At 43.7% G+C, this 23,161-nt stretch overlaps 1 protein-coding gene across 1 annotated transcript in view; it reads left to right on the top strand.

The window, feature by feature from the left end:
- The window catches only part of LOC141114390 (urotensin-2 receptor-like), a 61,666-nt gene extending 49,402 nt beyond the window's left edge, over window positions 1-12,264 (top strand). The window contains exon 2 of the mRNA XM_073608037.1: window positions 11,513-12,264. The gene's annotated coding sequence lies outside the window, so the exon portion shown is untranslated. The remainder of the gene's footprint in view (window positions 1-11,512) is intronic.
- The last annotated feature ends 10,897 nt before the right edge of the window (window positions 12,265-23,161 follow it).

Here is a 23,161-nt window from a genome sequence, read left to right as displayed (position 1 = left end):
AAAACTAACACTGCACATCACCCTGAACACACCATCCCCACCGTGAAACATGGTGGTGGCAGCATCATGTGGTGGGGATGGTTTTCTTCAGCAGGGACAGGGAAGCTGGTCAGAGTTGATGGGAAGATGGATGGAGACAAATACAGGACAATCTTAGAAGAAAACCTGTTAGAGTCTACAAAAGACTTGAGACTGGGGCGGAGGTTCACCTTCCAGCAGGACAACGACCCGAAACATCCAGCCAGAGCTACAATGGAATGGTTTAGATCAAAGCATATTCATGTGTTAGAATGGCCCAGTCACAGTCCAGACCTAAATCACATTGAGAATCTGTGGCAAGACTTGAAAATTGCTGTTCACAGACGCTCTCCATCCAATCTGACAGAGCTTGAGATATTTTACAAAGAAGAATGGGCAGAAATGTCCTCTCTAGATGTGCAAAGCTGGTAGAGACATCCCCAAAAAGACTTGTAGAGAAAGGGGGTTCTACAAAGTATTGACTCCGGGGGGCGCCATACAAATGCCCCTCCCCCCACACACTTTTCACATATTTATTTGTATCATTTATCATTTTCCTTCCACTTCACAATTATGTGACACTTTGTGTTGGTCTATCACATAAAATCCCAATAAAATATATTTACGTTTTTTGATTGTAACAAAATGTGGGGAATTTCAAGGGGTATGAATACTTTTTCCAGGCACTGTATCTAGGTGTGTAAATCAGACTGATTATTATCTATGTGGTCATCACACGGCATTAGTGTCAGAGCTGTAATTGGCTGATTATTGATCTCGGTCTTTGCTGTGATGAAGACGTAAATCGCAGACGATGGAGAATAATTCTGGCCATACACGGGGAGAACGAATTTCTAGCGGTGGGGAAGTCCAATCATTCCAAAATGAAATGTTAACTGCTTCCCACCCTCTGTATTGTCAAATGATGAGCGGCGGGCGAGAGCGCTATCATCCTGGGGTGATGTCTTCCTACTCTCAGCACCTGACGATCGTTGGTGTGCTCTGTCCCTGAGCCGATGACGAGGCTCTTTACCCATGTGATCAGCTGTGTCCAATCACATCTCATCACATGTACAAGGAAATGTCAGTTATTCGCATTCCTCTCCTCACACTGACAGAGGATGGGGGGAGGAGAGCCAATCAGCGGCATTTCTTCACAGGGGAGACTGTACAGGTAATCAGGACACTGATCATCAGAGACGCCCCAACAGTGCATCAGTACAGCCTCATCAGTGCCCATCAGTACAGCCTCATCAGTGCCCATCAGTCAAGAAAAAAATTACTTATTTGCAAAATTTAATAACAAAAACTTAGAAAAACTTTTTTCTTCATCAGTGCCACCTCATCAGTGCCCATCGATACAGCCTCATAAGTGCCCATCAGTGCCACCTCATCAGTGTCCATGAGTGTCGCCTCATCACTGCCCATCAGTGCAGCCTCATCAGGGCCCATCAGTGCAACCCTCATCAGTGCCCATCAGTACAGCCTCATCAGTGCCACCTCATCAGTGCCCATTAGTACAGCCTCATCAGTGCCTCATCATTAGTACCCATCAGTGCCACCTCATCAGTGCCCACCAGTGTTGTCTATCAGTGCCCAACAGTGCAGCCTCATCAGTGCAACCTACCAGTGCCCGTCAGAGCAGCCTATTAGTGCCCAACTGTGCTGCCTCACCAGTACCCGTCAGTGCCACCTCATCAGTGCACATCAGTCAGGAAAAAAATTACTTTTTTGCAAAATTTTACAACAGAAACTAAGAAAAACTTTTTTTCTCATCAGTGCCACCTCATCAGTGCCCATCGGTACAGCCTCATCAGTGCCCATCAGTGCCCATAAGTACAGCCTCATCAGTGCCCATCAGTGCCACCTCAATCAGTGCCCATCAGTGCAGCTCATCAGTGCTCATCAGTGCCACCTCATCAGTGCCCATCGGTACAGCCTCATCAGTGCCCATCGGTACAGCCTCTTCAGTGCCCATCAGTGCCACCTCATCAGTGCCCATCAGTACAGCCTCATCAGTGCCACCTCATCAGTACCCATCAGTACAGCCTCATCAGTGCCCATTAGTGCCACCTCACCAGTGCCCATCAGTACAGCCTCATCAGTACCCATCAGTGCAGCCTCACCAGCGCACATCAGTCAAGAAGAAAAATTACTTAGTTTCTGTCATAAAATTTTGCAAATAAGTAAAACTTTTTTTTTTTTCAAAACATTCTGTAATTTTTTGTTTGTTTAGCAAAAAATAAAAACCCCATTGGGGATTAAATACCAACAAAAGAAATCTCTATCTGTCTAAAAAAATGATTAAAATGTCATATTATTATAATACAGGATTTTTATAGCGCCGTCAGTTGCGCAGCGCTTTACAATATATATATATGTGTACAGTGTTACACGACCGCATAACTGTCATTCAAAGTGTGACAGCGCTGAAAGCTGAAAATTGTCCAGGGCGGGGGGGGGGGGGGGCAATGCCCGGTAAGTAAATGGTTAAATGTAAACGAAAATTTGAAATACTTTCGAACAACATTCGTCAATTCATCGAATGTCCTCAGGACTGTTGGGGGCGAATTTTTTGTACAACCTGTACAGGTAGACTGGTTGGTATACCCTCATGCACAGTCCGGCCCACCACTATCCTTTACCCCCCTTCCTAAACTCCCTTCCCCATGGTTTCCTTTACTCCCCCCCTTCCCCTTCCCCATGGTTTCCTTTACTCCCCCCTTCCCCTTCCCCATGGTTTCCTTTACTCCCCCCCTTCCCCATGGTTTCCTTTACTCCCCCCCTTCCCCTTCCCCATGGTTTCCTTTACTCCCCCCCTTCCCCATGGTTTCCTTTACTCCCCCCCTTCCCCTTCCCCATGGTTTCCTTTACTCCCCCCTTCCCCTTCCCCATGGTTTCCTTTACTCCCCCCCTTCCCCATGGTTCCTTTACTCCCCCCCTTCCCCTTCCCCATGGTTTCCTTACTCCCCCCCTTCCCCATGGTTTCCTTTACTCCCCCCCTTCCCCATGGTTTCCTTTACTCCTCCCTTCCCCTTCCCCATGGTTTCCTTTACTCCCCCCCTTCCCCTTCCCCATGGTTTCCTTTACTCCCCCCCCTTCCCCTTCCCCACGGTTTCCTTTACTCCCCCCCCTTCCCCTTCCCCATGGTTTCCTTTACTCCCCCCCTTCCCCATGGTTTCCCTTTACTCCCCCCCTTCCCCTTCCCCATGGTTTCCTTTACTCCCCCCCTTCCCCATGGTTTCCTTTACTCCCCCCCTTCCCATGGTTTCCTTTACTCCCCCCTTCCCCTTCCCCATGGTTTCCTTTACTCCCTCCCTTCCCCTTCCCCATGGTTTCCTTTACTCCCCCCCCTTCCCCATGGTTTCCTTTACTCCCCCCTTCCCCTTCCCCATGGTTTCCTTTACCCCCCCCCCCTTCCCCTTCCCCATGGTTTCCTTTACTCCCCCCTTCCCCTTCCCCATGGTTTCCTTTACTCCCCCTTCCCTTTCCCCATGGTTTCCCTTACTCCCCCCCTTCCCCATGGTTTCCTTTACTCCCCCCCTTCCCCATGGTTTCCTTTACTCCCCCCCCTTCCCCATGGTTTCCTTTACTCCCCCCTTCCCCTTCCCCATGGTTTCCTTTACCCCCCCCCCCCCTTCCCCTTCCCCATGGTTTCCTTTACTCCCCCCCTTCCCCTTCCCCATGGTTTCCTTTACTCCCCCCCCCTTCCCCTTCCCCATGGTTTCCTTACTCCCCCCTTCCCCTTCCCCATGGTTTCCTTTACTCCCCCCCCTTCCCCTTCCCCATGGTTTCCTCCTTTACTCCCCCCCTTCCCCTTCCCCATGGTTTCCTTTACTCCCCCCCTTCCCCTTCCCATGGTTTCCTTTACTCCCCCCCCTTCCCCTTCCCCATGGTTTCCTTTACTCCCCCCTTCCCCTTCCCCATGGTTTCCTTTACTCCCCCCCTTCCCCTTCCCATGGTTTTCCTTACTCCCCCCCTTCCCCTTCCCCATGGTTTCCTTTACTCCCCCCCTTCCCCTTCTTCATGGTTTCCTTTACTCCCCCCTTCCCCTTCCCCATGGTATCCTTGAACTGGCTTGCTACAAAGTTACAATGTTACATCTGACCACTAGGGGGAGGAGGAGACTGAGGAAATGCTTCCTCCTGTCTGCAGCAAACCAAACTGATGATGCCATCTCAGCGCAGGCAAAACTCACTGACCGGAGCTCATAATGGAATTTTAATGACAAAAGGTGGAGCTTTTCTGAACAAATGATCCGGCTGCTGTATACAGGATCATCTTTATCATTGTTCGGACACATGTAAACATTTTCTTGCCCCCCCCCCCCCCCCCCCGTAGATTCCAGTTATCAAATATTTGCGGGCAGCGTGGGCTGAAGGGGCAGTTGCTCTGGGCCCGCAAAAAAAACAATGACTGGGCCCAGGGTAGCTGCCCCTTTTGCCCTGCGCTAAAGATGCCCTTCGTTTTTTTTGGAACGGTTGTGTTTCCGTGCCTCCAGGACAGAAGCGGGCAGGAATCTGCAATTTATACATATTGTACCCGGAGGAGAGTTCTTCCATTCTGGAATGGAAATTATCAGCGAGACCCCCTGATAGGAAGACGCTCTCTCTCTCTTTTTAATTAGAAGTTCCCTATAAAAAGAATAAATTGGCAATAATAGAACCCCCATAAATAGCGCCCTTTTCTTCCCTGCGGGCCGCCAGTCCACAGCGGTGTGCGATTTAATGACCGGGAGAGAGAGAGGCGCCATCCCGAGACTCTTAAGGGCTCCATCTACCCGCTGCAATTAGAGCGCCGGTAATGGGAGCGCCGAACGCTTCATCAAGATAATTCATTAATCAAGATCGTTAGGATTCCGCCGCATTGATCGGCTCATTAAAAAGGGTCATCAAGAAGAGCGGCGCCAAAAAAAAAACCCAACATCCAGACCGCAAACCAGCTGACCTGTAATCCTTCTATATAGTAAAGCTATATACCCGGGCTGTATACCCGGGTTATATACCCGGGCTACAAAAAAAGAGGATGATTTGCTGAGGACCCCCCCGTTCACACGGGGCTGGGCATAACGGGAAACGAACAAACGCACAAAAAACGCACTAATATACGCAACACGCTTGCTGTGCCATTATTTCTTAATAGCACCCCAACCGCAGATAGCAGACGCAAAAAAAAAAAAAAACACAGAAAACGTGCAACGCAAAAACACCGGCAGGAAACAAACATGGTTGTTAGGGAGCGAGTGGCTACCGGTGTCCCTAACAACCAGTTAGACATGTGCACTGACAAAAAATGTGTTCGTTTTTTTCGTTTCCGTGTCATTCGTTTATTTTTTTTTTTTTCATTTTTCGGGTCATTCGTTATGATCGCAATTCGTAAATTCGTACATTCGTAAATTGGAAAATTCAGAAATTTGTAAATTCGAAATTTGAAAATCCAAAAACCCGAAAATTCGAAAATCTGAAATAGTAACTAACTATTAAATTACAGGTATTGTAATTTCCTTTCAAATTTGGCTGTCGGTGAGCGTAACAAATACGAATTTATCCGAAGTTACGAATTATCCGAAATAGCGAATGCCGTATCCAAGCGAATGGAACAAATTAATAATAAATAATAATATTAAAAAGTTTTGTTATTGATTGGCTAATTAGCAATTTGTGTTACCGAGCAACTGGACAGGTGTACCTAATAAAGTGGCCGGTGAGTGTATATACAGTATATGACAGTCAGGTGAATACAGAGCATAGCCGGGGGGGGGGGGGGGGTGGGGGGGGTTCAGCCCTTCTTGGCGTTGATCACGGATTGGTGGCTAGTTATTCACATAGCCTTGCAAAGTTAATGACAGGTCCACTTTAATCCTGCACAGCATGCACACTCTGTAATTGCTTTCCTCTGTGGGGCGGGAGGGGGTGGGGTGGGGGGGGGTTTGATGGCGCTGACCTCGCGGGTTGCTCATCTCGCCGCAGTGAAAAAAACAAAGTCATGAAATATTCACGGCGCTCCATGTCCTCAGGAAATCAGGCAGTTTAAACAGCATTTCATATCAGCCCCAGCAGATCAGACCCGGGGAATACATGAAAAGATGACCTGTGACACCCTTGTACTAGAAAAGGAAACAGAAGCCGCCTGAGACTTAAAGGGGAACTCCATGCTGCCCGCAAAGAGCAGACAAGGATCAGGACCCCCACCGCTGCCAACCCTAGAGGATGTATCAAAAACTGCAGCCAGGGTGAATTTCTGCTGTTCTTTCATATTTTCACCTGAAACGGGGAATAAAACTAAAAAAATTTTATTTCCAATACCAAAGGGTCGATTTATACAAAAAAATTGCATAGCGAATCGCCCAGTGAAAGTGCATGTAGGCTCATTCTGTGCTAACAGGAGGAGCCAACAAATGTTATTGGGCTATTTCCAGTGCTGGTTGAATGTTTTCCATTCATTTAAAACAGAAAAATACCACATTCCGCCACTAGATGGGGCTAACTATCATAAAAAATGATAGTTAGCCCCATCTAGTGGCCAAATGTGGTATTTTTCTGTTTTAAAATACAAACTTTTAACAGGAAATCATCTCTCTGTCACTCTGCGCTCTCCTCCACAACATCTAAGGATCGCTAAGCTGCTACATTTTTGCTGTTGGGCTTAGTTACCCGGATTTTCTAGCCCCTCTGGTTCCAGATTGGCTTGCACCGATACTGTTTTTTTTTTATTTTTTTTTTATTATCAGCGAGTACAAGTACCGATACTTTCAGTCAAGTACTCGCCGATACTGAGCACCGATACTTTGTGGTGCCATTTGCGTTAATACGAGGGCAAAAAAATTGGTTCAAATCGCACTGCAAAAGAATTTGCATGCGATTTGAACAGGAATGGGGTGCGATTCATGCCCGAATCACATGCGATTACCCCCACTGCTCCTGCGTGTGTATATATAGAAAGGGAAAAGCGCCGTCTAGTGGGCAGTTTAAAAAAAAATGTTAGCACTCGCAGTACATATCTGGCCACATGAAAAATAATCGAGGTTGGTGTCCCGGTCCGCCGACGGTAGAAAATCAGGGCGCTCACAGGGCTGGGGGAGAAGTTCAGGGACTCCCGTGGGTATAGGGCGGAAGTGATGTCAGCTTGGGGGGCGGGAAATGATGTCAGCTTGGGGGACGGACCGCCTCTACATCTCCCCCCAGCCCTGTGAGCATCTCCAGCGGCCGTGGTTTGCTATCGTCGGCGGACCGGGACACCCATGTAGATTATTTTGCATGTGGCCAGATATGTACTGCGAGTTCTAACGTTTTTTTTTTTAACTGCCCACTAGATGGCGCTTTAAACTGTTTCTCTATAAACACAGGAACAGTGGGGGGGGGGAATCTCGTGCGATTCTCTGCACTGCGACTTGCGTTCATTCATTTTTGTAATGACGCAGATTGCACCGCAAAGTTTCGGTACTGGGAACATTTGGGCAAATGCTTGGTATCGATACCAATACCGGTATTGGTGCGTCCCTAGTCCCCCCCCCCATAAATCTAGCCCAGAAGGGGTATACAGTATACACAAGGATTGATTAGCACGCCCAACAGTCCACAGTGATGACAACAGAGACAGTCATTTCTTTTTGGATTCACCATACTGGGGGGGGGGGGGGCAACATTCATGGCGTTCCAATGGCTTTGGTGCATTCTAAGTTGCAGTGCCAATTAGTTCTCATTTCAAGCTTTCAAGTTTTAATGTCAAAGAATGGCGATTTCTTTGAAAGCAGCCAAAAACAACAAGTAAAAAAAATACATCGCCCAATAAAATGTAACAAAACAAAACCAGCCTTTGCTACAATGTTCAGCTTCAGTCTAGCTAAGGATTTCCCCCGCAGTACTTTTTTCTGCCAATAGATGTCCTCGGTCTGACGATCAGCATCATTCAACCCATTTCCTTTAAAGGGGTTGTAAAGGTTTTTTTTTTTTTTTTTTTAATAACATGTTATACTTACCTGCTCAGTGCAAGGGTTTTGTAAGGGTTTTGCGCTGTGTAAGGGTTTTGCCCCGATCCTCCTCTTCTGGGGTCACCCCGGCGGCACTCCTGGCTCCTCCTCTTCATCGAGTGCCCCCATGGAAGGCCCCATGGGGGCACCCATGCGGGCGCGCTCCCAAGTCCTGCTGCTGCATCCATTGACACTGACAGCAGGACACGGCTCCGCCACCGCCCCCCCCCCCCCCCCCCCCGCAATCTCCCGTGTCACTGGATTTGATTGATTGGCTCCCGCTGCTATCAATCTATCCAATGAGAACCCGAGACAGCAGCTGGGCTCGTCCCCATCGCTGGAAAGATCAGGTTCAGTTAAGTACAAGGGTGGGGGTGCTGCAGAGCAGAAGGTTTTTCACCTTAATGCATAGAATGCAAACCATGAGACTTTACAACTCCTTTAAGCCGCCTATGTCCCTCCCCCCCCAGTCTGTGATTGGACAGTGAAAGGAGAAGCAGCAGACCGATGAGCTCATCTCTCAAACTCTGCTCTCTCCTTCTATCAGGTAGACATGTGCAATTCGTTTAGTTCGGAATTAATTTATTTAACAAATTTCGACAAATACGTTAATTGGGAAATATCCGAATTAACGAAAACCCGTTTAACAAATTTTTCTGAATATTCGTAAATTCGAAATCCGAAAACCCGAAAATTTGAAAGTCTGAAATAATAACCTAACTGATAATAACTTAACTATTACTAACTATTAAATTATAGGTATTGGAATTTCCTTTCAAATTTGGATTTTAGTGAACGTAACGAATACAAATTTATCCGAAGTTACGAATTATCCCGAAATAATGAATGCCGCATCTAAACGAATTGAACTTAACAAATTAATAATAATAAGTAATAGTAATAAAAACTTTTTATTATTATTATTACTATTTATTATTAATTAGTTCCTTTCCATTTGTTTAGATGCAGCATTCGTTATTTCGGGATAATTCGTAACTTCGGATAAATTTGTATTCGTTACGTTCACTAACATCCAAATTTGAAAGGAAATTCCAATACCTATCATTTAATAGTTACGGTTGTTATTATTAGTTAGTTAGTAATGTTTTTGGATTCTCTTTCTTATTTTCGAATTTTTGATTTCACAAATTTACGAATTTACAATTTTACGAATTTTCGTCAATTCGAAAATTTGTAAGATCGTAAATTCGAAAATCCATAAATTCGTAATTTGTAAGTTCGTAAAACCGTCAATTCGTAAAATTGTAAAATCGTAAATTTGTAAATTCAGAAAAACGTAAATTCATAAAATCGTAAATTTGAAAAATTCGTAAATTCGTAAATTCAAAAATTCGAAAATCCACAGATTTGTAAATTTGTAAATTGGATAATTCGTAAGTTCGTAAAACCATCAATTCGTAAAATTGTAAAATCGTTAATTTGTAAATTCAGAAAAACGTAAATTCGTAAAATTGTAAATTTGAAAAATTCGTAAAATCTTAAATTCAAAAATTCGTAAAATCGTAAATGAGAAAATTCATCATTTCGTAAATTTGTAAAATCGTAAATTCAAGAATTCGTAAATTAGAAAATTCGTAAATAGGTAAAATTGTACAATCGTAAGCTTGAAAATTCGTAAATTCGAAAATTCGTAAATTTAAAAAATCGTAAATTTGTTAATTTTTAAAATTCATAAATTCGTAAATTTGTAAAATCGTAAATTCGAAGATTTTACAAATGTAGGAATTTTGGAATTGTTATCATAACGAATGACCCGAAAAACAGAAAAAAAAAATAAAAACGAAGGGAAAACGAACAAATTTTTCAGCAGTGCACATGTCTACTATCAGCACGCTTCTTGTCAGCAGGTGAGCTTGATTGGCTCCTTGTGCCGCTTCCTACGCTTACACTCCAGCCCTGCTGTACAGGAACTGCAATACCAGGTCAGATTCTGGTCTTTGCATTCAACATTTAGCAAAAAATGTATTGGCGATAACATATCTGCTTTTACATCTGCCGGGAGTTCAGCTGCAGCCCTGGTCCACACCAGTGTGATCTGTCACCGTTCAAAATCGCATGACAAGTCGCACTCCACTGCCGGAAATGGAACAGTTCAAATTGTTGCGGCCCCAGCAGTACTTTTTTTGGGGGGGGAATTCGTTGCGACTTGCATAGACTGTTTGTTAAATTGCAAGCCAACAATTAAATCGGATGGGGAAAATCGCACTGATCTGAAGTAGAGCGATTCTGGGTGTGAAGCAGGTCTCACAGTGATACATTTTATATTTGCACCACCAAATACTGCAGCTTTTCCTCTGTTCCCGGAGTCCCTCTTTAAGCTGTAATAGCCGCAGAGCTGAGCTCATTAAGGTGGGACCCCGCTGTGCTCACCGACATCACATCAGATTACAGGTTGGAGTGCCAATCAAGTTAAGGAGTCCATTGTAATGGCGGGAATAAATCGCTGAGTGAATTGTCTGTTCTGACGGCGGAGGGGAAATCGGGACACGCAATGACAGCTGCAGAATGGGCAACGGACGTATTTGGGGACGTAACGCGTCGGGGGGCATTGCAATCACAGCAATAAAGGTTTCATTTCTTTTTTGGATGTTTAACCCTTTATCTTAAAGAGGCTGGAAAAGAAAAGACATCATGCTTACCTGCCTTTGTGGCCGTTCCTGCAACCTTCACTCTCTTTTACACAGAAGGCTTGGGGGGAGGGGGTAAAAACAGACGCAGTTTCTTGAGCCCCTCACCCGAATTTTACCCTTACAGCCAGACAGAGCTACACTATATTGCCAAAAGTATTGGGACGCCTGCCTTTACACACACATGAACTTTAACCACTTGACCACTGGACACTTAAACCCCCTTCCTAACCAGACCTATTTTCAGCTTTTGGTGCTCTCACATTTTGAATGACAATAACTCAGTCAGGCAACACTGTACCCATATGAAATTTTTGTCCTTTTTTTCTTTCTTGTGGTGGTATTTAATCACCGCTGAGTTTTTTATTTTTTGTGCTATAAAAGAAAAAAGACCAAACATTCTGTAAAAAAATGCATTTTTCTTCATTTCTGTTATAAAATTTAGCAAAATGTATTGGCCAAAATTTATACCGCTACATATCTTTGGTAAAAATAACCCAAATCGGTGTATATTATTTGATCTTTGTGAAAGTTATAGAGTCCACAATCTATGGTACCAATCTCTGAAAATTGATCACACCTGAATTACTGACGGCCTATCTAAGTTCTTGAGACCCTAACATGCCAGAAAAGTACAAATACCCCCCAAATGACCCCTTTTTGGAAAGTAGACATTCCAAGGTATTTAGTAAGAGGCATGGGGAGTTTTTTGAAGTTGTAATTTTTCCCACAATTCTTTGCAAATTCAAGATTTTTCTTTTTCACAAAATTGTTATATTAGCAGGTTATTTCTCACACATGGGATGTCTGAACAATAAGTGTTACAATGTTTTCCTTTAAAATAACTTCCTCTATTATTTTTTTTTTTTCTTAACAGGAAATCTCATTACTACAGTGCAATCCCTCATCTGGACAATACGGCCCCTCACCTGCGAGAGAACTCCGCACTCTACCTCATGTCAGAGACTACACCTTTAAAGACTTGCGAAACGCGTCGGAGGTGACGGCTTTGCACAAAGACCTTTTGATGAATGTGGGGCGCAGACCGCCCGGAGGCTCCCTGCGTTGGCTCCTCAACGTTCTGCAATATACTGTTTGACGCTTTGGAATGTAACAAAAGAGACAAGGACGCTTTAAGGCGGAGCGACGATCCATTCAGGGACACGGCTGCTTCGGGGACGTGCATTTCGGGTGTCGCAGCGCTAAAGGCGGACCCCGAAATGTCTGTCCTTCTCTCCCGGACGCGGTTGTCATGATGTGTGTCTATTTTTAATTCTCAAAGCCTGACTTCGCGTGATGCAGGAATTTCAGTTTTGGATGGGCACAGCTGGGAGTATCAGCCTCTGAATGTTAATATTTATAGGAGACGTACGGCCGGTTCACACCATGCCTGCAGCTTAATCGCACAGGAACGCAGTACATTTGTGATCTGCAGCGGGTGTCAATAAAAAGTTAACAACACCCCAAATGGAGGTCACAAGCGCATTGTGTTTGCCTGCACCGGATCGCTTAGTATTTTTATACCATGCAACCTGGTTGCGATGTTTTTTCAGTATTCTGACCTTAATCTGAGAATTCTGACTCTGAATCTCAGAGATCTGACTTTTAATCTCAGAAATCTAACTTTGAATCTCAGAATTCTGACTTTTATTTTCAGTCTATGGATCCCAGAGATCTGACTTTTAATCTCAGAATTTTGATTTTTAATCTCAGATTTTAGATTTCAAATCCCAGAGTTCTGACTTTTAATTTCAGAATTTTCATTTTTAGCCTCAGAATTCTGGCTTGGACTCTCAGAGTTCTGACTTTTAATCTCAGACTTTTGATTTTGAATCTCAGAATTCTGACTTTGCATCTCAGAATTCTGACTTTGCATCTCAGAATTCTGACTTTTATTCTCAGACTTTAGATGTTGAATCTCAGAGTTCTGACATTTAATCTCAGAATTTTAACTTTCAGCCTCAGAATTCTGGCTTTGAATCTCAGAGTTATGACTTTTAATCTCAGACTTTTGATTTTGAATCTCAGAATTTTGACTCTTAGTTTCAGACTTTAGATTTTGAATTTCAGAGTTCTGACTTTAAATCTCAGAATTTGGATCTTGAATCTCAGAATTCTGACTTTGCATCTCAGAATTCTGACTTTTATTCTCAGACTTTAGATGCCGAATCTCAGAGTTCTGAATTTTAATCTCAGAATTGTAACTTTTAGCCTCAGAATTCTGGCTTTGAATCTCAGAGTTATGGCTTTTAATCTCAGACTTTTGATTTTCAATCTCAGAATTCTGACTACAAATCTCAGAGATTTGATTTTTAATCTTAGAATTTGGATTTTGAATCTCAGATTTCTGACTTTTAATTTCAGACTTTAGATTTTGAATCTCAAATTTCTGACTTTGAATCTCAGAGTTATGACTTTTAATCTCAGAATTTGGATTTTATAAATCTCAGAATTCTGACTTTTACTTTCCGAACGAAAATTTTTAACCTAGGAATTAAATCTCAGAATTCTGACTTTAAAACTCAGTTTTGACCTTGAATTTTAGAATTCTTTGCCACGCTAATCAACTTCACTGACGCTCTCTGGAGAAACCTCTACTGGTCTGAATCTCCTGTGATTCCCCTGTTATATCTTGCAATCTCAGAATTCTGATTTGGAAGCTCAGAACTACATTTCTATCCTCCACCCAAAACAAAAATATTTTTTTTTTTTTTTTTTTTTAAATACGCTTTAAAGCTCCGAGACTCTACCTGCACTGCACAGATTATATGCTCATCTAGGGGAACATTAAAAAGCGCTTTTATGTAACTTACCTGATGCTCCTCCGGCGCGATTCCTTTCTCTTTGTGGGTTGTGGGCGGGCCCTCAGTGTCCTCGCTTACAATGTAGGGCTGCCGGTCCTGCATTGTACATGATGACATCAGAGTGCGATTGATGGACAGACTGCTAAATAGAAGTGGCTCTGGGGAAGCGGTCGCACAGCGAGGAGGAGCCTGCAGGGGACAACGCAAGTAAAAGTGCTTTTTTAATTGGTACTCCAGACAAAAAGGGGCATTTACCCTTGCAGTATGGGGGGGGGGGGGACTCTGTAAGGGTAACTGTATTTTAACCCCGAAATTCAGCTTTAAGGTGCTAGATTTCCCCCATAGTAATTTGTGTCCTTGTCCCCCCCCCCCATTAAAATGAACCTGGCTTTGCCGCTGCAGGTTCTCCAGCGCTGTCACAAGGGGGAGGGGAGAGAGTTCAGTTGATACTCCGTCACTCCTCTGGCAGCGCGGTGAAGAGCCTAAGCAGTGAGTATGTGCAACTTCTTGGGCAAAGCCCAGCCTCACCCCATGGTGTCATTCTCCAACAGATGACTCCAGAATTAGCTTCAGCCCATCGGGGGGGGGGGGGGGGATGGGGATGTGATGCCATCATTAGGGGGTGGCGGGAAAAAAACTGCTAATTTGCATGTTATCAAGGAAAACCGAGAACAATCGATACACATTTATAACAGCTCGTTTATCTTGATCCATCCATACTCAAGCCTTTAGGGCGGAGTGCTGCTTTAGTTTTGGATGGGGCGGGGGAAGGGGTAGAACCTCCATCTGGTTTTGTAGCCCTTCCTGAAATGGGGGGGGGTGTGATGAAGTGTTGGACTGGCTTGGTGGTTTGGTGGCGGCTTCGACTTGTAATAATTAATTGTTACAATGTTGCAGCTCCGATGCCCAGAGGAGCCCCAGTATTGAGCAAACGTTGGGCAAATTGCCCGTCGAATATTTCATATATATACCTCTAGATAAGCTGAATGTATTTTCCAGTCGGCCAGCAAGACGTTTCCCTTATAGACAATCTCAGGGGAATTCTGTTAGAGGAACCCGCAGAGCACAACCAATAAAGAGACAATAACAGAGGATCACTGAGTGTGCAGAGGAGACCAAACAACTCTACACGTGCAGAACACCTTTCCCTTCAATAAGCAGTATCTGCACCACTACAGAAACATTGTATCATAAATAATCTGCGCTTTTTTCAAAGTAACAACCAAGGTCTCGAGGAGTGAGGAGCAGTAGAAACAAAAAACACACAAACACCAAATTAAAAAACATATAAATCAGACCTCCGACCTTCTCTTCAGTCTTGCACAGGTGTACCGGCTCCTCTCCTGGACTGAAATGGCTTCCTCTGATTTCACCGCACACTGTGAGCTTCTCACCATGTGCATTACAAGTCAGAGAGAACCCGCCTCATTTCCTGGCTGGAGGACGCCCAGCATCATTTAGCGCTTTCCTCCATAACCTGGTTGTCCCTGGCCCCACCTCTTTTCATTCATTGGATTTCAGTTCTTTCAATCATGGAGGCTCAGCGTCATACATGAGTGTTACCTCGGGAGGTCTGCATGCAAATTCATCCCGCCTAGGAACACCCACTCCTTCAGACCCACCTGTCAAGGCATTTTGATATTTGCATAACTCCTCCCAAGAGCCTGCCCCTGGGGGGCGGGAGAAAAACAATCCACACGTTGCCACCCCCCCAGTCGGTCGGGTCACAGGCACTTTCCCCCAAGTCGGTCGGCCACCAGCCCCGCACTTGCCCCATCTTGCACTTCCTCCGGGCAAAGTCACGGCGGCTTCCCCTGCGTCCCCTCCCTCCTCCTCCTTGGGGCCAATAGGATCGCCTCTCCTCTTGGCCAATCGGGTGAATGGCCTCAGGACCAGCTTTCTGATTGGCCGGGAGGAGAATCAGGAAGACAATAGCAAATATTCATTCACTATTGTCACACAACTGGGTGAGCTCAGGGCGCAGTGCTCTACTCCCTGAGCCCACCCTTTTTTACAGCCTATTAGAGCCTCAGGCTCTAATCATGTGCTTCTAAAAAAGAAAAACCCCATTGGAATCCATGGTCCGGTGCCCTGCATATAGATTAGGGGGCCAGATGCATGGATTGGGGGGGGGGGGGCGGCGCCCCTGCGCCCTGCACTACGGCCCGCCACTGCTGCCCACTGCTTGTGCATCACAAGTGGGTGGTCTGTATGCAAATGACAATCTGCCTAGGAATGCCCACTCCTCCAGACCGACGCCCACCCAACAAAGCGTTCTAATATTTGCATAACCGGCCCACTCCTTCTATCGGGCTGAGAGCTCTTGAGAGGAGAACCGAAACCGGGTGCTGTGATGTTATCAGGAAGATGTGTACAGCCCCCTGCCGGCCCCTCTCACGAGCCATGATCTTCCTGCATTACATAGAGAAGCACAGAGGCCCAGTGATGACATCACAGAGTGCAATGAATGAGAGGCATGCAATGAAAAATGAAAATTGAAAGGTTTTATTTAAAAATATAATTAGCCTGATAATGAAGGGGGAGTGGGCCAGGGAAGGCCAAATATAAGCAAGACCCATTCACCAGTCTGCGATGACCATAGACCAGAATCTTCCTCCAGCATTCCTGCATTGGAAATGATTATCCCAGATCCCCCCCCCCCCCCCCCCCCGTGGAGGCACCCGCTATCCTCTCATACAGGTTTTATACATGATCTCAGGGTTCTCAGCAGAATATAATACGCAGCATTTCCATGTTGCCAATGACGTATACTGCTCCTCACTCTGCGGGCTTTTATAGGATTTATAATGAGAATTTTTCATCTATAGTGACCCTGCGGGTCGTGTCAGCCTGGGATGAGCCCCCCCCCGATTTATGGAGCTCAATGTAATCCGGTGAATCGGTCTCGTCTGCCGCAAGTTTAAAACCTTTTTTAATTCTCAGTTTGTTTCCACTGCTCCTTTGATGTCACTTTAATAAAATGTATAATATTTATTACATACAGTGCATCCGGAAAGTACTCACAGCGCTTCACTTTTTCCACATTTTGTTATGTTACAGCCTTATTCCAAAATTGATTAAATTCATTATTTTCCTCAAATTTCTACAAAAAATCCCCCATAATGACAACGTGAGAGAATTTTGTTTGAAATCTTTGCAAATTTATTAAAAATAAAAAAAGGAAAAAAATTTCATGTACATAAGTATCACAGGCTCCTCCCATGTACATAAGTATCACAGACTCCTCCCATGTACAGAAGTATCACAGGCTCCTCCCATGTACATAAGTATCACAGGCTCCTCCCATGTACATAAGTATCACAGGCTCCTCCCATGTACATAAGTATCACAGGCTCCTCCCATGTACATAAGTATCACAGGCTCCTCCCATGTACATAAGTATCACAGACTCCTCCCATGTACATAAGTATCACAGGCTCCTCCCATGTACAGAAGTATCACAGGCTCCTCCCATGTACATAAGTATCACAGGCTCCTCCCATGTACATAAGTATCACAGGCTCCTCCCATGTACATAAGTATCACAGACTCCTCCCATGTACAGAAGTATCACAGGCTCCTCCCATGTACATAAGTATCACAGACTCCTCCCATGTACATAAGTATCACAGACTCCTCCCATGTACATAAGTATCACAGGCTCCTCCCATGTACATAAGTATCACAGGCTCCTCCCATGTACAAAAGTATCACAGACTCCTCCCATGTACATAAGTATCACAGACTCCTCCCATGTACATAAGTATCACAGACTCCTCCCATGTACATAAGTATCACAGACTCCTCCCATGTACAGAAGTATCACAGGCTCCTCCCATGTACATAAGTATCACAGGCTCCTCCCATGTACATAAGTATCACAGGCTCCTCCCATGTACATAAGTATCACAGGCTCCTCCCATATACATAAGTATCACAGACTCCTCCCATGTACATAAGTATCACAGGCTCCTCCCATGTACATAAGTATCACAGGCTCCTCCCATGTACATAAGTATCACAGGCTCCTCCCATGTACATAAGTATCACAGGCCCCTCCCATGTACATAAGTATCACAGACTCCTCCCATGTCCTTACATGCACTGTTACCTGTGGGACCTTCTATAGACAGGTGTGTGCCTTTCCAAATCATGTCCAATCACCTGAATTTACCACAGGTGGACTCCAATCAAGTTGTAGAAACATCTTAAAGAGGAGTTCCACCCAGGGGGTCCATTAAAAAAAAAAAATTAAAAGTCAGCAGCTACAAATATTGCAGCTGTTGACTTTTAATTGGACACTTACCTGTCCCAGGGTCCAGCGATGCGGGGGATCGAAGCCCCGCTCGTCTCCCCCTTCTCCACTCGTCGGCGCCGGCATTGCAACTGTGGGCGCCGGGCTGTGGCTTCACAGCCTGGAACCCACTGCGCATGCGCGAGTGGCGCCGCACGCCGTGATTGGCCGTTCAATCACCTGGGACCTGTAATGGGTCCCAGATGATTGACAGGAGGGAGGGAGCAGAGCCGAGCCCTTCCTGTGCCGAGGGGGAAGTGATGTCACCAGCCCAGGCACTGGAAGAGGCAGACTACGAGGGACCCCCTAGCAACAGGCATTTAGAGGTGAGTGAAAAAATATCTATATATATCCAAATTTTTTTTTTTTTTTTTTTTTTTTAGAATTTTTCAGGTATTTTTGTTTTTTTGGGTGGAACCCCACTTTAAGGATGATCAGTGGAAACAGGAGGCACCTGAGCTCAATTCTGAGTGTCATGGGAGGAGCCTGTGATACTTATGTACATGGGATGAGCCTTTGATACTTATGTACATGGGAGGAGCCTGTGATACTTACGTACATGGGAGGATTCTGTGATACTTATGTACGTGGGAGGAGCCTGTGATACTTATGTACATGGGAGGAGCCTGTGATACTTGTGTACATGGGAGGAGCCTGTGATACTTATGTACATGGGAGGAGTCTGTGATACTTATGTACATGGGAGGAGCCTGTGATACTTGTGTACATGGGAGGAGCCTGTGATACTTACGTACATGGGAGGATTCTGTGATACTTATGTACGTGGGAGGAGCCTGTGATACTTATGTACATGGGAGGAGCCTGTGATACTTGTGTACATGGGAGGAGCCTGTGATACTTATGTACATGGGAGGAGTCTGTGATACTTATGTACGTGGGAGGAGCCTGTGATACTTATGTACATGGGAGGAGCCTGTGATACTTGTGTACATGGGAGGAGCCTGTGATACTTACGTACATGGGAGGATTCTGTGATACTTATGTACATGGGAGGAGCCTGTGATACTTATGTACATGGGTGGAGTCTCTGATACTTATGTACATGGGAGGAGCCTGTGATACTTATGTATATGGGAGGAGCCTGTGATACTTATGTACATGGGATTGTTTAGTTTTTTTTATTTTGAATGAATTTGCAAAGATTTCAAACAAACTTCTCTCACGTTGTCATTATGGGGGATTATTTGTAGAAATTTGAGGAAAATAATGAATTTAATTCATTTTGGAATAAGGCCGTAACATAACAAAATGTGGAAAAAGTGAAGCGCTGTGAGTACTTTCCAGATGCCAAAATTTATTATATTGCAGCTCACCAATTCTTAGATGTGGCAGCCGCATTCGTTTTACTTTTTTTAGGCTTTCTTTTTTTTTTTTTATCTGGTAATCTAGTCAGTAAGTTTGTTTTTTAGCCAGCAGAACAAGATGCAGATGTAGCAGTTAGAGGGATGGAAAAAACCATTTACCACTGACAGGGGTGCTTAGCCAAGACCTGCACAGGCACCATGCTGGTGTCATCTCTGAGCCGGCATCACCGAGCTGCACTTTCAGAATTTCCCTGACAGCTTAAGGAGTGTATTTATAATAAATCTGCAGAGCTGATTGTCCTGTAGAGCTGCTCGTACGAATCAGGACAAAATCAAATGCTATTAGGCTATTTTAACGACCAGGGTGAACGTTATCCATCCATTAAAGAGTGGCTCTGGAAAATACCACATTGCCACCACTAGATGGAGCTGACAGTCGGAGCAAATAAGTATCATCAGCTCCATCTAGTGGCTGTAATGCAGTACTTTCCCAAAGCACTCTTTTCTTTTTTGAATGCATAACATTCAACCTGGAGAGAGTATAGCCTGGTAAGATTCCTTTTCTTCCCCCCATTCACACAGAACGAATGTGCGTGCGGTTTTTACAGGATGCAATTTTTCGTTGTAAATGCAGCCTAAAGATTTTACAAAGTGGGAAAAAAAAAGAAGAACATAAGCAGTTGCCTTCTCATTTACAGGAATGACAGGTGCACTTTAAAGGGCAGTTTACACCACGTGTGTCCAGTGCGTTTTTTTTCCTGCATTTCCAAAATGCATGGATAGTAGGTTATATGGTTTCCAATGGCATAGTTCACACCATTTAGGCCCCATTCAGACCTGAGCGATTGTCTGCTTGTAGCTTGAAGCTCCAAAACGCCGGAGGTGGGAAAATAAATCAATGATTCTCTATGGAGACGGTTCACATCTCCGCTCCAAAACGCCTGAAGCTTCAAACCAGTTCAGGAGCTTTTTTTTGTCGCTCGAATTGGGCAGATTTGGGCGTTTTTAGCACGTTTTTATTCTCATTGAAATTAATGGAAAGGCGTTTTTGTGCTTTTTTTTCCTGCTCAAATGAAAAATTGTAAAAATAAAATAGTAATAATATATGAATAAATAAATGTAAAATAAATACACAAATAACTAAAAAGCATCATAAATCAGTAAAATAAATTAATAATATGTAATAATACATAAATAATAATTAACCTCTAACCTTATACAAATATTAAATACATTATTATTATTATTATTATTATGATTATTAATAATCATAATAATAATAATTATTATAATAATAAAAAAATAACAATAAACACCCAAACTCGAACAAAAAAATACATTATTAATAATAATAATAATAATAATAATAATAATAAAAATAATAATTAATTAATAATAATTATATTAATAATTTATTTTGTGTTAGGACAGGGGTCTCAAACTGGCGGCCCTCCAGCTGTTGCGAAGTCCAATGAGGCATTGCAAGGCTGACAGTTACAAGCACGACTCCCCCAGGCAGAGGCATGATGGGGCTTGTAGTTTCACAACAGCTGGAGGGCCGCCAGTTTGACACCCCCTGTGTTTAGGGTGTTTAGTTATTTATTATTATTTTATTTTTTTAAGGGGTAAGGGTTAAAGTTAAGTTTTAATTATTTGTTTATTGTTACTTAGTATTAATTGATTGATTTTTTTTTTTTATTATTATTTATTTATATTTTGTATTTATTTGTGTATTTATTTTACATTTATTTATTCATTTAATATTATTCATATAATAATAAATAAAATAAAAATAATAATAAAAAATAACCCTAACCCCCAACTCCTCATTCCAACCCTAACCTAAACATAAACTCGAACCCTTTACCCCAACGAAAATACATTATAATAAATGAATAATAATAATAAAAGAAGAAATAAAAGCTAATGGAAAAGCTAAAAAAGCTGAAATACCCAACAACAGATAATAGTTTTCTCTATTGGCTAATAAAAAAAAAAAAAAACGCCAAAGCCCAAAAACGCTACATACAAACGTGCAAGTCACACAAAAACGCGCAAAAAAAAATGCCAAAAGAAAACGTGAAAAAAACGCTGGAAGACGCTATGCTCAGGTGTGAATGCAGCCTTAAGGTGAAGGAAAAAAAAAGAGAGGAAAAAAATGCAAAAACGTGTCAAAAACGCACATGCAGAAATACATCTGGAACGCACCCTAGATCCATTCCAGATGCGTTTCTGCCGGTGCGTTTTTGACACGTTTCTGGATGCATTCCAGGTGCTTTTTTTTTTCTTTTTTTCCTGTTTTATTTTTTATTTTTTTAAAACTCTACAGGGGACAAGTGCCTTTTTGATGCATTCCAGTGCATTTTTCATGCATTTAAGGGGCCATGTCACACCACATGCAGTCCAGTGCGGTTTTTTTTTTCCGCATCAAAAAAGCATAGAAAGTAGGTTATATGGTTTCCAATGGCCTAGTTCACACCAGTGCGTTCCAGTTCCAGAAACTGTACTGGAATGCTGTAAAACGCATTAAAAAAATGCACTGGAATGCATCAAAAACGCACTGGACCCCAGCACGGTGGGAAAAAAAAACAGAAAAAAAAAAAAAACATCTTGAATTCATCCGGAAACGCAGCAAAAACGAACAAAACAAGCGCCAAAAAAACGCGCATTCAGAAACGCATCCGGAACGGAGCTGGAGTGCGTTTTTGTGGTGTGAAACGGCACAGGTACCCCGATAAGATCAGGTGCTCTTCTCCTTCTCCATTTCCCATCCAGCATCCTGTCCGCCAATCCGCTATGCAGAACCATATTTAAAGGGGATCTCCGTTTTCTTATTTTGAAATATCGCATATAAAGATACAAAGTTGCTTATTTAAAAAAAATAAAAAATTAAAAAAAAAAACAGATTTATAAAAATGTTTCTGTATGATCGTCATCTCGGCCAGGGCAGAACCTCTGGACATGTGTGCCATATATCTTGCCTGACACTAGGGGGCGTAACCACTGAGAAGATAATTGTTTAAAAAAAAAAAAAAAAAGTTATTAAATAAAAAAATTTAAAAAAAACTAAATCGAGAGAAATTGTGTTTATTTGTGTTTTGAAGAAGCACATCGCAGTCATCAGTCTGATTTCCAGTATCAAACCTCTCCTCTGAGCCCAGATCGTCCTAGACCCGCACCGCAGCCTGTGACTGGACAGTGATAGGAGAAGCAGCGCAGCGATGAGCTCATCACACTGTCACTCTGCTCGCTCTCCTCCTATCAGCATGCTTCCTGATTGGCTCCTTGTGCTGTTTCCTCCTCTAATGCTCCAGCCCTGCTGCACAGGGACTGCAAGAGACTGATATCAGGTCACAATCAGGTACGTATACTGCCCGTATGTAATAAAATACAGCGGGTAAAATAAGTATTAAACACGTCACCATTTCTCTAGGTCAATCTATTGGTAAAGGTGATATTGACATGAAATGTTCCCCAAATGTCGGTGACAATCCATCCAATACATACATACAAAGACACCAAAACAAATCTGTTCAGAAATGAAGTTCTGTGTAATAAAATGGAAGGACACGGGGAAAAAGTATTGAACCCGCTAACCGAAATGTAATTAATATTCGGTACAAAATCCTTTGTTGGGAATAACGGCATCGAGACTCCACCTCCTGTATGGAGGAACGAGGCGCATGCATTGCTCAGGTGTGATTTTGGTCTTCAGATCTTGAAGGTTCTGTAGTCCTCTTCTATGAACTCTGATCTTTAGTTCTTTCCATAGATTTTCTATTGGATACAAGTCAGGTGATTGGCTGGGCCATTCTAGCAGCTTTATTTTCTTTCTCCTTGGCTTTGTGTTTGGGATGATTGTCCTTCTGACATGTCCTCCTGACATGTCCTCCCGGGATGTCCTCCCGAGATGTCCTCCCGAGATGTCCTCCCGAGATGTCCTCCCGGGATGTCCTCCCGAGATGTCCTCCCGGGATGTCCTCCCGGGATGTGCTCCCGAGATGTCCTCCCAAGATGTCCTCCCGGGATGTCCTCCCGAGATGTCCTCCCGGGATGTCCTCCTGAAATGTCCTCCTGGGATGTCTTCCTGAGATGTCCGCCCT

The sequence above is a fragment of the Aquarana catesbeiana genome, linkage group LG12 (assembly GCF_042186555.1).
Source record: "Aquarana catesbeiana isolate 2022-GZ linkage group LG12, ASM4218655v1, whole genome shotgun sequence".
Classification (NCBI taxonomy): Eukaryota; Metazoa; Chordata; class Amphibia; order Anura; family Ranidae; genus Aquarana; species Aquarana catesbeiana.
This window is presented reverse-complemented; position numbering and strand designations above follow the sequence as displayed.